Here is a 13133-nt window from a genome sequence, read left to right on the forward strand (position 1 = left end):
TATTGAAGAAACTGAACCATAGGACCCTGACCACATTCTTCAGTAGATGTTGGGACAGAAAATGGAGAAACACAACAAACAGGAAAGTTTCCTTTTGTGTACTTCTTTGAGTTAATATATCTTAAAGTCCAATCTGATATTTACTGTCTGAACATGGAATTTCGAAAGCTTGACATCCTTATAACAACTTTTAGAAAGGGTATAGAAGGGATTTTGTAAACCTTCACATAAGTGCCACCTGGAAATCTTGTGTTTAATTGCTTTTTTATACATCTTTTCTTTCTATTGACAGTTTGATAGAGGCTCCACTCCCTCCATACTTCCTGTTTAGTATAGATAATACTCTTAACTGTGTTTTCTCATAATACCAGTTTTCTCAGTATCAGCTAAGGCACATATTGTTCAACACTCTTGTCGTATTTTAAGGAATTAGCTTAGGATTTGCAGAGGCAAATAGTGTTGTTCAGAAGGAGCTACTTAAAAGATAAGGTCTGAAAAGCCTTTCTTTCTCAGGCACAGAATCAAATCGAAAAAGCTTGCTGTGACATATAACTAAATGTTAAACAAACCTGTACAAGGAGGCATCCTAGACAGCAGAGTCTTAGAGATATCTTAGAACTGAAGCTTATTCATAATACCAAGTGACTTGTAATTTTGATTGTTTGCAGAGGGAATGGCCCTACAATTCTAATCATTTTAATCTGTGATTCTCAACAATTGTGTGATGATAACAAATATGTTATCATGTTTTGCAAAAACAATGCTGTAGATGTCCTTCTAATTGTATAACTCTTGTTGCAAGAATTTACTATATGTTGTTGTTAACTCATTTATCTCCCACTTCCCTTCAATGTTAAAGGTCCTTTTTCAATTACACAGTATGTTGCCGACTGTTATATCTGCATCCTGTGGAATTCTGGGGTTTGTAGTATGGCGAAACATTAGAGGTCTCTGAATGATCATTCCAGGTGCCTAAGATGTGTTAAGTTGTATTACCTTGTTGGGTAGGACTGAAATGTCAGCCCTACTTGTTATCCAGGTGGGGCATGGAGCTGGGGTTTTCCGAATGAAGCAGAGAGTGTTTGAGGACCAGGACATCTGTAGGGATACCAAGGTGCTTGTTTATAAAGCTATTGTCCTCCCAACCCTGCTAAACGCCTGCAAGACATGGACTATCTACAGATATCACATACAACTCCTGGAGCGATTCCATCAGCGCTGCCTCCGGAAAATCCTGCAAATCTCTTGGATAAACAAGGAGACAAATGTCAGCGTGCTGGAAGAAGCAAAGACGACCAGGATTGAAGCAATGGTCCTCCGCCATCAACTCTGCTGGACCGGCCATGTTGTCCGGATGCCCAACCACCGTCTCCCAAAGCAGTTGCTCTACTCTGAACTCAAGACTGGGAAACAGAATGTTGGTGGACAGGAAAAGAGATTTAAAGATGGGCTCAAAGCCAACCTTAAAAACTCTGACATAGACACTGAGAACTGGGAAGCCCTGGCCCTTGAGCACTCCAGCTGGAGGTCAGCTGTGACCAGCAGTGCTGCAGAATTTGAAGAGTCATGAATGGAGGGTGAAAGAGAAAAACGTGCTAAGAGGAAGGCACGTCAAGCCAACCCCGACTGGGACCACCTTCCACCTGGAAACCAATGCCCTCACTGCGGAAGAAGATGCAGATCAAGAATAGGGCTCCACAGCCACCTACAGACTCACAAGAATTCTGATCCTGGAAGACTATCCTACTTGGCCAACGAGGGATCGCCTAAGTAAAAAGTAAGTAAGGAGCTGGGGTGAGTCCTGAAACTGAGCAGGAGGTTAAACAGACCAGAAAATAACTTTGGCCAAAGGATCTACCAGGACTCAGAACTGCTTTCAATCCAACATACAGCATTCATCAAGATAGATTCAGGTGTTGACTTATGCACTGCAATTCAATGCAGTTAAATTACATTATATGAGTCCACACAGTTTCAAACTGCATTATATGGCAGGGTAGATGGGGCCAAAGTTTATTTCAAGCATCAGTATTTCATCAAATTTTAGAATTACACAGATAACAACAAAGTACACATGAGAGCAATATCTAATGCATACATGGTAATGCTTATCTGAGGCCAATGTGACCAGCACATTGTGTATCTAGAATTTTATTTGTTGATGAAGATGTTTCCAGGAACTGACAAGGTACGTGACCTTAACTTCTTGGTTTTGACCCTGGGCGTGTAATAACACAGTTTGTTCAGTCACTTCTGACTCTTTGTGACCTCATGAACCAGCCCACGCCAGAGCTCCCTGTCGCCGTCACCACCCCCAGCTCCTTCAAGGTCAAGCCTGTCACTTCAAAGATGCCATCCATCCTTCTTGCCCTTAATAACACAGTTACAGCATTTCAAAGGATAGCACAGATGACAGGTCTCAAAAGACAAAACAGGCCATTAGGAGAAGTCAGTTATTGTCAATATGGAGTTTATCAGGCTAATTAAAATAGATCAGCATAGAGTTGAAACTTTTTCTTATTTTTCACCAACTGTGAAATAATAATAATAATAATAATAATAATAATAATAATAATTCTTATTTATCTTATAACATAGATAAAAACACATAATAATTATATCAAATACACATATTAAAGCATATTTCTACAAAATACAGATATTAAAATACTCAGAACAAATATAAAAATATAGTCAATGCACGACATAAGTTTAAATTCATGTTTAAAACTGACTGGGTAGGCCTGCTGGAAGAGCTAGGTCTTGGGATATGTTTTAAAATCTGACAGCTTATTTAGCTGTTGGAGCTCTCCTGGCAGGTCATTCCATATTCTTGGGGCGGGTAATGAAAAGGCTCTCTGGGTGACAGTCACCAGTTGGATTCTGGCAGGCTGGAGTACATGTAAGTGCAATTGTACAGGAGAAGGCAATCCTGTAGGCAACTTGGATCCAAACCATGTAGGGTTTTAAAGGTCAAACCAGCATTTTGTGCTTGTCCGGACAGTTGAGCTATTTCATCAGCATAGCTATGATAAAGGAGCTCCTTCACTATAGTTCCTTCTACTGATGCCATTCTTCAACCCCAATTTAAAGATTTTTCAGATAGAGCACAGAAAATGATCATGGTCATGGGACAGCAGGAGTGACAGACCAGGAACCTGCTCTAACTGCCAGGAGAATGTTCCAGCTTTCCAATTTTAAGTACATTGAAAGTCATTTGGCTGGAGTGCTGCGTGATGAAGGGAAAGTGGAATTTTGAGAGGAGTGTAAAATGACATATTAATAAATGTCAATTAAGGCATTGACCCTGAAAGCCCTGGTTCCATTACATCACTAGCCTCTGGCCATTGGCAGAGCAGGTTGTTCGATTCTTCTTGCTCCTAAGTTTCCTCACATCTGTGAGCAATTTTCTCTGTGAGCAGTCTTTGCAGTGAAACAGAATGGAACTCCTTTATCACCAGCCAATGTACATTTTTGTTGGGGAGGGGAACATGAGGAAAGCCTATGCACTCAATTGCTGCTTCATTCATTCAGCCTATTTAAGTAGAAGAAGGTGATGTGACTTCTTGGTCAAACAGATGTGTAGGCAAAAGTGGACAGATTTAGCCCTCTGGCATGGAAAGTGTTTCAGCTCCAGTCAAGTGCATAACCTAGAAAATCCTCTTCTGCTCATAGAGGTGGAATCCCTTTGAAGGGAAACATCTTTGTTTTGTTCTGAGGCATCTTTCCCACAAAGGACGACACAGGCTACAAATCTGAACATGGAAGAAAAATGTTCACAGGGTAGAGAGGGTAAAGGGATTGGGAAATGACAGCAAAATTAATGCACTTAGGCTGTTTCATGAAAATTTCAGTGTACTTATTGCATCCCAAGATTTTAGGGCCTGGATCTTCATTTCTTGTCTCGAAAGTATCGGATAGGGGAAATACACAAGCATGGTTAAGCCAGTCCACATCATATTCAAAATTCCTGCCATATTCCTTGCCAAGATGGTGAAAAGCTACTATAGAAGAAAATAAATCTATAATTTGTCCTTTTGGATAGTATGACTACATTCTTAAGAATGTCTGCTGTCAGCCTAGTATTTAAATGCTTAAAACTGGGTTGAAAGTAGAAGAGTCATAATGAGAATTGTCATTGCTTTTTATTAGAGAATCCTATGCAGAAATGGAACTTAGTCTCTCCCTCTCCCTTCACTCCATAACATAGATCTATTTATTTATTTCAAGGATGGGTTTTGTTGTTCAAAATCTCTGCTCCTTTCAGTGTGCTGTAGGGAGCCCCCAGTGGCGCAGTGGGTTAAACCCCTGTGCCAGCAGGACTGAAGACTGACAAGTTGCAGGTTCGAATCCTAGGAGAGGTGGATGAGCGCCCTCTATCAGCTCTAGCTCCTCATACAGGGACATGAGAGAAGCCTCCCACAAGGATCATAAAAACATCAAATCATCCAGGCATCCCCTGGACAACATCCTTGCAGACGGCTAATTCTCTCACACCAGAAGCGACTTGCAGTTTCTCAAGTCGCTCCTGACATGACAAAAAAAAAAGTGTGCTGTAGCTTCCAATTGGTCCAAGGAAACACACATGAGTTGAAAGCAGGAACAGAAATCTGTTTATTCAGCTCTGGTCAGAGTGGACACTGGGGGAAGTTCCCAAAGTCAACATGCTTTCCAAGTACAAACATGGGCATGATATAGAAAAGGGTGCAGACATTTGATAAGATGAAGAACAGAGGAGATTGGTGCAGTTTCAGGATCTGCAATCTCGCGGGTTCAAATGTACGTTCATTTACAGTTTGTAGTTAGTGCAAATTAGGATCCACAATCTCACTGGGTTTAAAGTACATTCATTTATAGTTTGCGATTGGTACATAATTTTGAATAAACCATGATTGGTTGCATTTGAAGCTATCTGTTGCCTGGTATGCCTGTCTCTTTGGGAGGGTCTGGGAATGGAATAAGGGTAAGGTTGGGAGATAATGGGTGATTGACAAGATTATCCCTTCCAACACACTTTTAGGATTACCAGATGCTTTAATGGGTTCAGGGTTTAAAGATAGTCCAGTGAGGGACTATTTAATTCAAACGAACATCAAAACATTGACATAGATGGATGGACGAACCCACCACCAGGCCATTGGAGAAATAAGATGTAAGAAGTATTTATTTATTTACTTTATTTACTTTATTTATCTACCACTTTTCTCAGCCCTCAGGCGACTCAAAGCGGTGAACAACATCGATACAAAACATCACGAGACAAGTATAGGGCAATTAAAAACAATTGTAACATAAATCATTAAGTAAGACTACAACTGGGATAATAGAAAGACTAGAAAGAAAAAATACTAACCATGATAAAGAAGATCGGAAGTTCTAACCATACCCTTGGTGTAGTATTAACTTCCCCTTCCCTCCCCCCATCCTAAACCCCAATGTCTGTACCCTTACAACCTTCCCCATCCCATTTTCCTAGCTTTTAGTATGTTTATCTTTTGGTATTGTAGAGGTGGTGGGTTTGGGGTTAGATGAGGGGGTTAAGTGCATAAGTCTTTGTATAACCTTTTTTGGGGTCATTTTAGCCTATATATGTCTAAAATTTAATAAACACTATGTATAAAGACAATGAATGCTTGGGTGCCCTAATGGGTTTTGCAAATGTGACAAAAGGGGTGAATCTAGGCAAAGGGAACCTCACAAGGCAATTCATCAATTTCTTGTCTTTTGGGGTCGTCTTTTTGATAACAGTTTCTAGATGCTGAGAACATTTTAAATAAAGAATTACTTTTCCCAAAATGTATAGGACTTAAAGGATTTTTTTAAAAAAAGAATCCAAATGTAGCAAGCAAGGATAACTTGTGATCTGATCAGGTGGGATTCCTTACTCCTCAATAAGAGAAATTATGTCAACTATCGGAGATAGATAATGCCTTTATTGAACCATTAGGTAGTCCTGATCTTTCAGAGGTCTTCATCAGAATGAGTGTTTTAACAACATCCTAGCAGATGTTATAATCAAAGGAGCTGTACATATATTTATGTTCCCAAATGGGGATCAGATTGAGATCTGACAACATCACATTCCATCTCAAGGGATATTGAACCAGCTGCAGATCTCAACAGCAAGACAGAGTTGAGTGTAACAGTGGAGACATCAGCACTTTCATTTTGGAGTCAGGAGGCCATGCTTTTACTGATTATAGGTGGGAGAGACTGGTTTGATAAGGGGTATGGAAACTGAAATTGGACAACTTGATTGTGTGCCAATCTAATGCCTACACCACCAGCTCAATTGTTGGAGAGAACCAGGGTTAGTAGATCATACCTGTCACATGGGACTGAGACCAGATCCCCGTTTGCCCTGTTTGCTTCAACTCCAAGGAATCTCCCTGCAGGGACTTCCTTTAACTGTGGATAATATCTACTCACCCAATTTCCCACACTTTCATTTGTTTCTATTCTTAACCCACCAAAATTATGGCAAAGCTTTACAACCATAGAAACAAAGGTAACACATAGGGAGGGAGTATAGAAAGCTGCTATGAAGCCGAAAGAGGAGATTAACTTTGGGATAAACACATGGAGCAGTATGACCCAACTGAAAAATGTCAATAGTCATGGCAACCTGCTTCCACTTGGTTATTTCTATTCTTGATTGGCCAGCCACTGTCATCATTCCACAGGAACCTATGACAGTGCCAAGCCTCCTGGAGAGGCAAGATTGCTCCTTGAACAATTACAAAACCACTGCACTTATATGAGTCTACACCAGTGGTTCTCAACCTAGGGGTCGGGACCCCTGGGGGGGTCACAAGGGAGTGTCAAAGGGGTCGCCAAAGACCATCAGAAAACACAGTATTTTCTGTTAGGCATGGGGGTTCTGTGTGGGAGGTTTGGCCAATTCTCTCATTGGTAGGGTTCAGAATGCTCTTTGATTGTGGGTGAACTATAAATCCCAGCAATGACAACTCCCAAATGTCAAGGTCTATTTTCCACAACTCCACCAGTGATCACATTTGGGTATATTGAGTATTCGTGCTAAGTTTGGTCCAGATCTATCATTGTTTGAGTCCACAGTGCTGTCTGGATGTAACAGAACTACAACTCCAGAACTCAAGGTCAATGCCCACCAAATCCTTACAGTATTTTCTGTTGGTCATGGGTTTTCTGTGTGCCAAGTTTGGTTCAGTTCCATCATTGGTGGAGTTCAGAATACTCTTTGATTGCAGGTGAACTATAAATCCCAGCAACTATAACTCCCAAATTACAAAATCAACCTCTCCCTCCCAACCCCACCAGTATTCAGTATTTGTGCCAAATTTGGTCCAGTGAATGAAAATACATCCTGCATATCAGATATTTACATTACAATTCATAACAGTAGCAAAATGACAGCTATGGTGTAGCAACAAAAATAATTTTATGGTTGGGGGTCACCATAACATAAGGAACTGTATTAAGGGGTTAGGCATTAGGAAGGTTGAGAAACACTGATCTACACTGTAGGATTAATACAGTTTGACATCACTTCAATTGGCGTGGTCAATGCTATGGAATTTTGAGAGCTGGGCAGCTATAGTTTTACGTGGTCTTTAGCCTTCTCTGCCAAAGACGGCTTGTGCCACACCAAGTTACAACTCCCCAAAATCCATAACATTGAGCTATGACAGCTTTACTTCTATACTGTATCAAATAGTACTATATCTACAACTTCACCCCTCCAGGTGTTTTGGACTTCAACTCCAACAATTCCTAACAGCTGGTAAGCTGGCTGTAATTTCTAAGAGTTAAAGTCCAAAATACCTGGGGGGCTGAAGTTTGCCCATGCTGGTGCAGATGAACTCTTGGTCTTCCTGCCCCCAGGCACAAAAGGCATGGCCCAGATACGTCTGGGCTCTCCATCTCTGTAAACAAAGGAATAGCCAAAACTCAAACCATTGTTCATTACTTTTAGAAGAAGCACATGGCACTCTGAGTAACTATATTAACAAAGTTGGAAATTACACTAAAGTTATATACTAGACAATCGTAATTTAGTGCACTTTGGCCTTTCTTATTGAAGAATGTAACTAATTTCAAGTAAGCCATTAATCGTAACTAGGGACTTGCAAGCTCTGGGAAGCAATATCAGTAAAACATGACTGTTAAGAAATCCAGGCTTGTGCTCATTAACCCTCTGGTTGTTCCGAAGGCTGAGAATGAATGGCAGGGGACCAATCTCAGATTTAGCTGCCCTTTGCAGCTTCCTGAAATTGTTTGGCACCAGCTGCCTCTTGGAGCTGTGTGGCTCCTGAGGGAAGACCATTTATCATCACCCAAGAAAACAGCCACATTCCAAGTGGTGTGTAATACAATCGATTCCTTTTAATGCTGCATTTGTTAACATCTCTAACAAGCAGATGGAGCTACCTCTAAAAGAGTGTCTGCACTGAGAAGGGCTGTAGGGATGATCACATAATACTGTAAATTGAATAGAGAGGCAAATTCAATTCTTTTCCAAAGACTATCAGTGACATTGGTACTGAGGCTGGATCTGGGTTGGGAATCAGCACTCTAGAGAAACCAACAGTTGTAAGATGTTCTATTCTTCAGATGGTTTCATCATCAGGCTGTCAGGTAAATATACAAACAAACAGATTTTTCTTTTCCAATTATAAGCCACACTAATCTCTCCACTTGGTAGAGAACCCAGTTTCCCAGTATCCTATTTTGTTATTTCTGGAACACAGGAAAGTGAGAGAGGTCAGTTGGCCTAAACCTCTCTGATCAGGAGCAGGTTTAAAGAGAAGCTTATATTTATTTATTTCATTTTCAGCTACTATTAATCTGCTTGAAGCAGCATGCAACATATTCAAAAATTTACAAGCCTAAAATGTATGCAGTAAAAGGAGCTTGATGTTCACTAGGGGATATGGCAAAAATGAGTTGTATGCACATCCTATGGATCAGATCCTGATTTGGTCACACTTAAAATAGAAGCTCCCCTCCTGATAAGGGTCTAGATTTAGGGTGCATCTACACTGCAGAATTAATGCAGTTTGGCACCTGTTTAACTGCCATGTCCCAGTGCTATAGATTCATAGGGGTTGTAGTGGCGAGGCAACAGTTCTACTTGACAAAACTGTAAAACAATAGTTCCCCTGATTCCATAGCTAAGGCAGTTAAAATGGTGTATAACTGCATTAATTCTGTAGTGGAGATTTTTGTAGCAATCCAAATGGAAGATTAGGAAGAAATTGAGTACTTGATTGTACTTTGTTTTTTTAAAAAGAATTCGTCCCTTCAGATTAGTGTTTTTGACTTTTGAAGATTGGAGTATTCATGGATTTGATTAAAAATTTATCTCTAGGGACCTCATCACATGGAGGTCCTTAATGCGTGGGACAACGGTGGAATCTCTAGGGCAGAGGGGTGAACCCATTGCCCAGCGTGCCATATCACCCGCATCACCCACTTGCACATCACATGCTGGAAAGCGTATCTTACCGGCATGCTCCCGTGCTTTCCCCATGATTTCCTATCTGTATCAGCCACCGCAGAACTTCACAAGCAATGTAGTCCACTTACAAATCACTCTTTGGAATTAGATATATTGCCTAGATTACTACAGCAAGCAAAAAGTCACTAATGCCATTTATGAGTGAAAGTCCCAGGTTCTTCCAAAGTCTCTTATCAGTTTTCCCCATGAGAAATAGTTTCAGCAATTCCAGGTGCCAATACTGTCTCCCACCGGTGCAACCTACTGGCCTTCAGCTGACTCAGAGAAGATTTATGGTGTTTTCCTGACTAGCAGAAGTCGGCTCCTGACAATTTGAACATAGGTAGTATCTCATTTCAGAATTGCTCCTCATACAACACTTTGCTGACACAGCCACCACAGAGCCCTATCAGAAGTAGCTGTGATGAGATCTGACAGGCGGCATGCTCCCTGCTTGGGTGAAGTGTAATACAACAGGGAATTTTCCCCATGTGATGGGATCCTTGATCGTCCAGTGTGGCTCTATGGTCAACTTCCTCCAGTCGTGGTAGAGGAACCTAGAGATTTCAAGATAAAATACTGCTATAGGAATCTCTAGATCTTCCAAAGTGATTTTAAGGCAAACATCCCGCAGAGATTGGCCATAGAGTCATGTTGGAAGACCTAGAAACTTTTAAAGCCGTTTTCTCTCAGGTAAAGACAAGAGCAATTTCTTTTATTGTGGTTTGTCATTTTCAACGGGGACCTGCGCTGCTAAACCCAGCTAATTTGGTGGAATGACTTAATGCTGAGTTGCTCCTCTTTTTGTCAATGGACCTATTCTAAGTATGACAGTCTGTGGATGCAATTGTCTATTCCAGAGGTGTGAATCCATCACCCCCAAAAATGTTGTGTTGCAAGTTCCACCAAGCCAGAACAGTGTATTTATTGTCAAAGAACACTGGGAGCTGCGGTCCAAAAACACCTGAAAGACTGTAGAAATTCCACTTATGACAACCAGCTAGGTGCACACAGTTGCAAATTACTGATTGCTGAACTTTTTTGTGTGTGGAACAAATCAGTTTTCCATTCTTTCCTTTAAAAGCCAAGAGAAAATATTCCACATGACTTGCAGAATCATGTCTACAGCCTTTGACTTTGAGATTGACTTCCAGTAGACTTTGACATACAATTGGCCATCCAGTTGCACATACATGTCCAGCAATTGGCCTTCCCCCTTCTCTCACGGTGTGTGATTCTTATTTTGCCCACTGCTTATTTTTAAGATAAATTAGTTCCTGGCAGTTCAAGGCAAATTACAGTGACTTAAATGTTCAAATATCATTGCAGTGGGTGATTCTGGAGCTTGATGTTCACTAGGGAATATGGCAATAACTAGTAAAAAGCTGACAAGTTTTGCATTGGAATGGCTGAGGCAGGCTCTGTCAAATTGTGAAAAATGAAAGGAAAAGTTTGTTGGAACAGTTGAAAAAAAAGTTTAAGAGCTTATTAGCTGTTAGGTGGCAGCGAGGGTGGAGTGACATGTTTATGACAGACCTGACTCAAAATCCCTGTACACTGCCTCCCAAACCTGCTCCAGATTTTCCTTTGCCAGCTTTTGCACAGTTTTGCTATGTAGATAACCTTTGAAGTTTTTTTCAGAAGGCAGAAAGAGAGCTGGAAGGAATAATGGCTTCATTTCTTCCCTTTTGGACAACAGGGAACTTTTATATTTTTGTAAATACAAAGATAGGAGCAGAGCTTGTGTACATATATGTCTTCGGTACAATTCAGTGAAGAATATTTGATAAGGAATGGTGTGTGTATCCACTGGAGCTCCGTGCAGTCAGGGATGTTGATGACAAATGAAATCCAGTCCCCATTCCTCACAGGAACTGGTAATGAGCACTTGGATGGTTCCTTATCCAACAACAGATAAGCAAGGACCTTCCTGCTCCTCCATGATAAGGGACCAGTGTTTACATTTCCCGTAGCAAGGATGAGTAAGCCAAAGCAAAACTTCTATTGCTTAGAGCACTCTATCTTAAGCTGTGGGTCCTGACAACAAATGGGTCCCCTTAGCTCAATGTTGGGCTTCTGAAAAAATAAGCAATAGTACAAGTTTTCTAAATGTCACCTAGTAGCTGTTTTAGACATTTGGACAAGTCTGTTGTGCAGTGTTTACAATGGACTCTGAAGAAGATGCTTTGGTGGTGCTTCATAAAAAAAGGAAAATCAGCCTGTTTATGCAAGCTTCTCAAATGCTGATTTGCTATCAGTAAATGTTTGATTTGTATACCTGTTTTATATACCTATGGACCGGAGGTGACATAAACATTTATCAGGCCAAAAGGGATCCTGGGTAAAAAAGTTTAAGTCCCAGAAAGACAAAAATCAAATGGGTTTACTTCAGCAACAGTGATCATAATGTGGCCTATGGGTCATACGTGGCCCCTGATTCCACTTTTCCAGCTCTTTGAAAGTTCCAGTTGATTTGATAAAAATGTGTGATTTTTAGGCAGATGTAGCCTCCAAGCCCAACACACAGATAAATGTGACAATGCCTTACTAATTCCAAATATTTCTTTCTTCCCCTTTCCAAGCCCTCGCAAAATGGTGACCACAATGTGTGTGACAAAGTTTGTATGGGCTTGAAGAGGGGAGATACAACCTAGGAGGGACAAAACTGCCTCCTAGCTCCCATGTCATTGCCCACCATGCTCTAGAGCAGTGGTTCTCAACCTGTGGGACCCCAGATGTTTTGGCCTTCAACTCCCAAGAATTTAAATCTGAAGTGTTTCTTTCTGGATCCCAAATATGTATCCTTGCTGTGTATCTCTGATCTCTTTTGTTGCTTCCAACAAATAACTCTAAGTAGTATGTGCACATTTTGTGGTTTGCATGAAGAGAGAAACTTCCACATCTCATGTTGGGCTGGACCATTTGCAAATGTGGAGATGGTGGAACAGCTGGCTAGTGGGGTGGGGGAAGAAAAAAAAGTAACTGCCCAAGTTTAATGAGCTTCTCAAAATGTGTTGTGTTCATAATAGCTTCCTATGTCAGAGGATGGTTATGCCAAAAATATAGACATATTTTATATTCAGATAAATTAGGAGCACAAACTATACCATGAAATAATGCTATAGTAATTTTGTATCCAGTCCTCATTTTCTCTCATATTGGGAAAACATGGGATTCTTTCTAGAAAATTCTAAATGCAATACAATTTTTATTGCTATTTTTAATAATGCAACCCTGTATTTTTGCCTTCGTGCTGGACAAAAATAGAAATATAATAATTGCTGAATATATACAGTTAGGCAAAGACAGATCTAGGTCAGGAGGAAATGATAAATAAAGAGAAGCAGATCATTTGTCTCAATGAATCCCCCTCCCCAAAAGTGCAATGAATTCAGAAGGTGGCAAGGGAAGTCTTGATAGATGCTTGTGAACAAAAATAAAAGTTTGTGTTTGGTAATTAACATATTTTTGGCAACTTACGTATTTTGAAGTTTTGTACTTCATCACATATGCACTAATGTGATTAAAATAATATTTTCAGGACTTTAAATTATACAGAGAGGCTGTATATTGACTGTATTTCTTTTTCTATGTGAAGAGAGCCACCATGTCCTCCGCGGCTAGCTTCCTTCTCATGCATTTGGTTCAACCTTAT

The sequence above is a fragment of the Anolis sagrei genome, chromosome 6 (genome assembly GCF_037176765.1).
Source record: "Anolis sagrei isolate rAnoSag1 chromosome 6, rAnoSag1.mat, whole genome shotgun sequence".
NCBI classification, from domain to species: domain Eukaryota; kingdom Metazoa; phylum Chordata; class Lepidosauria; order Squamata; family Dactyloidae; genus Anolis; species Anolis sagrei.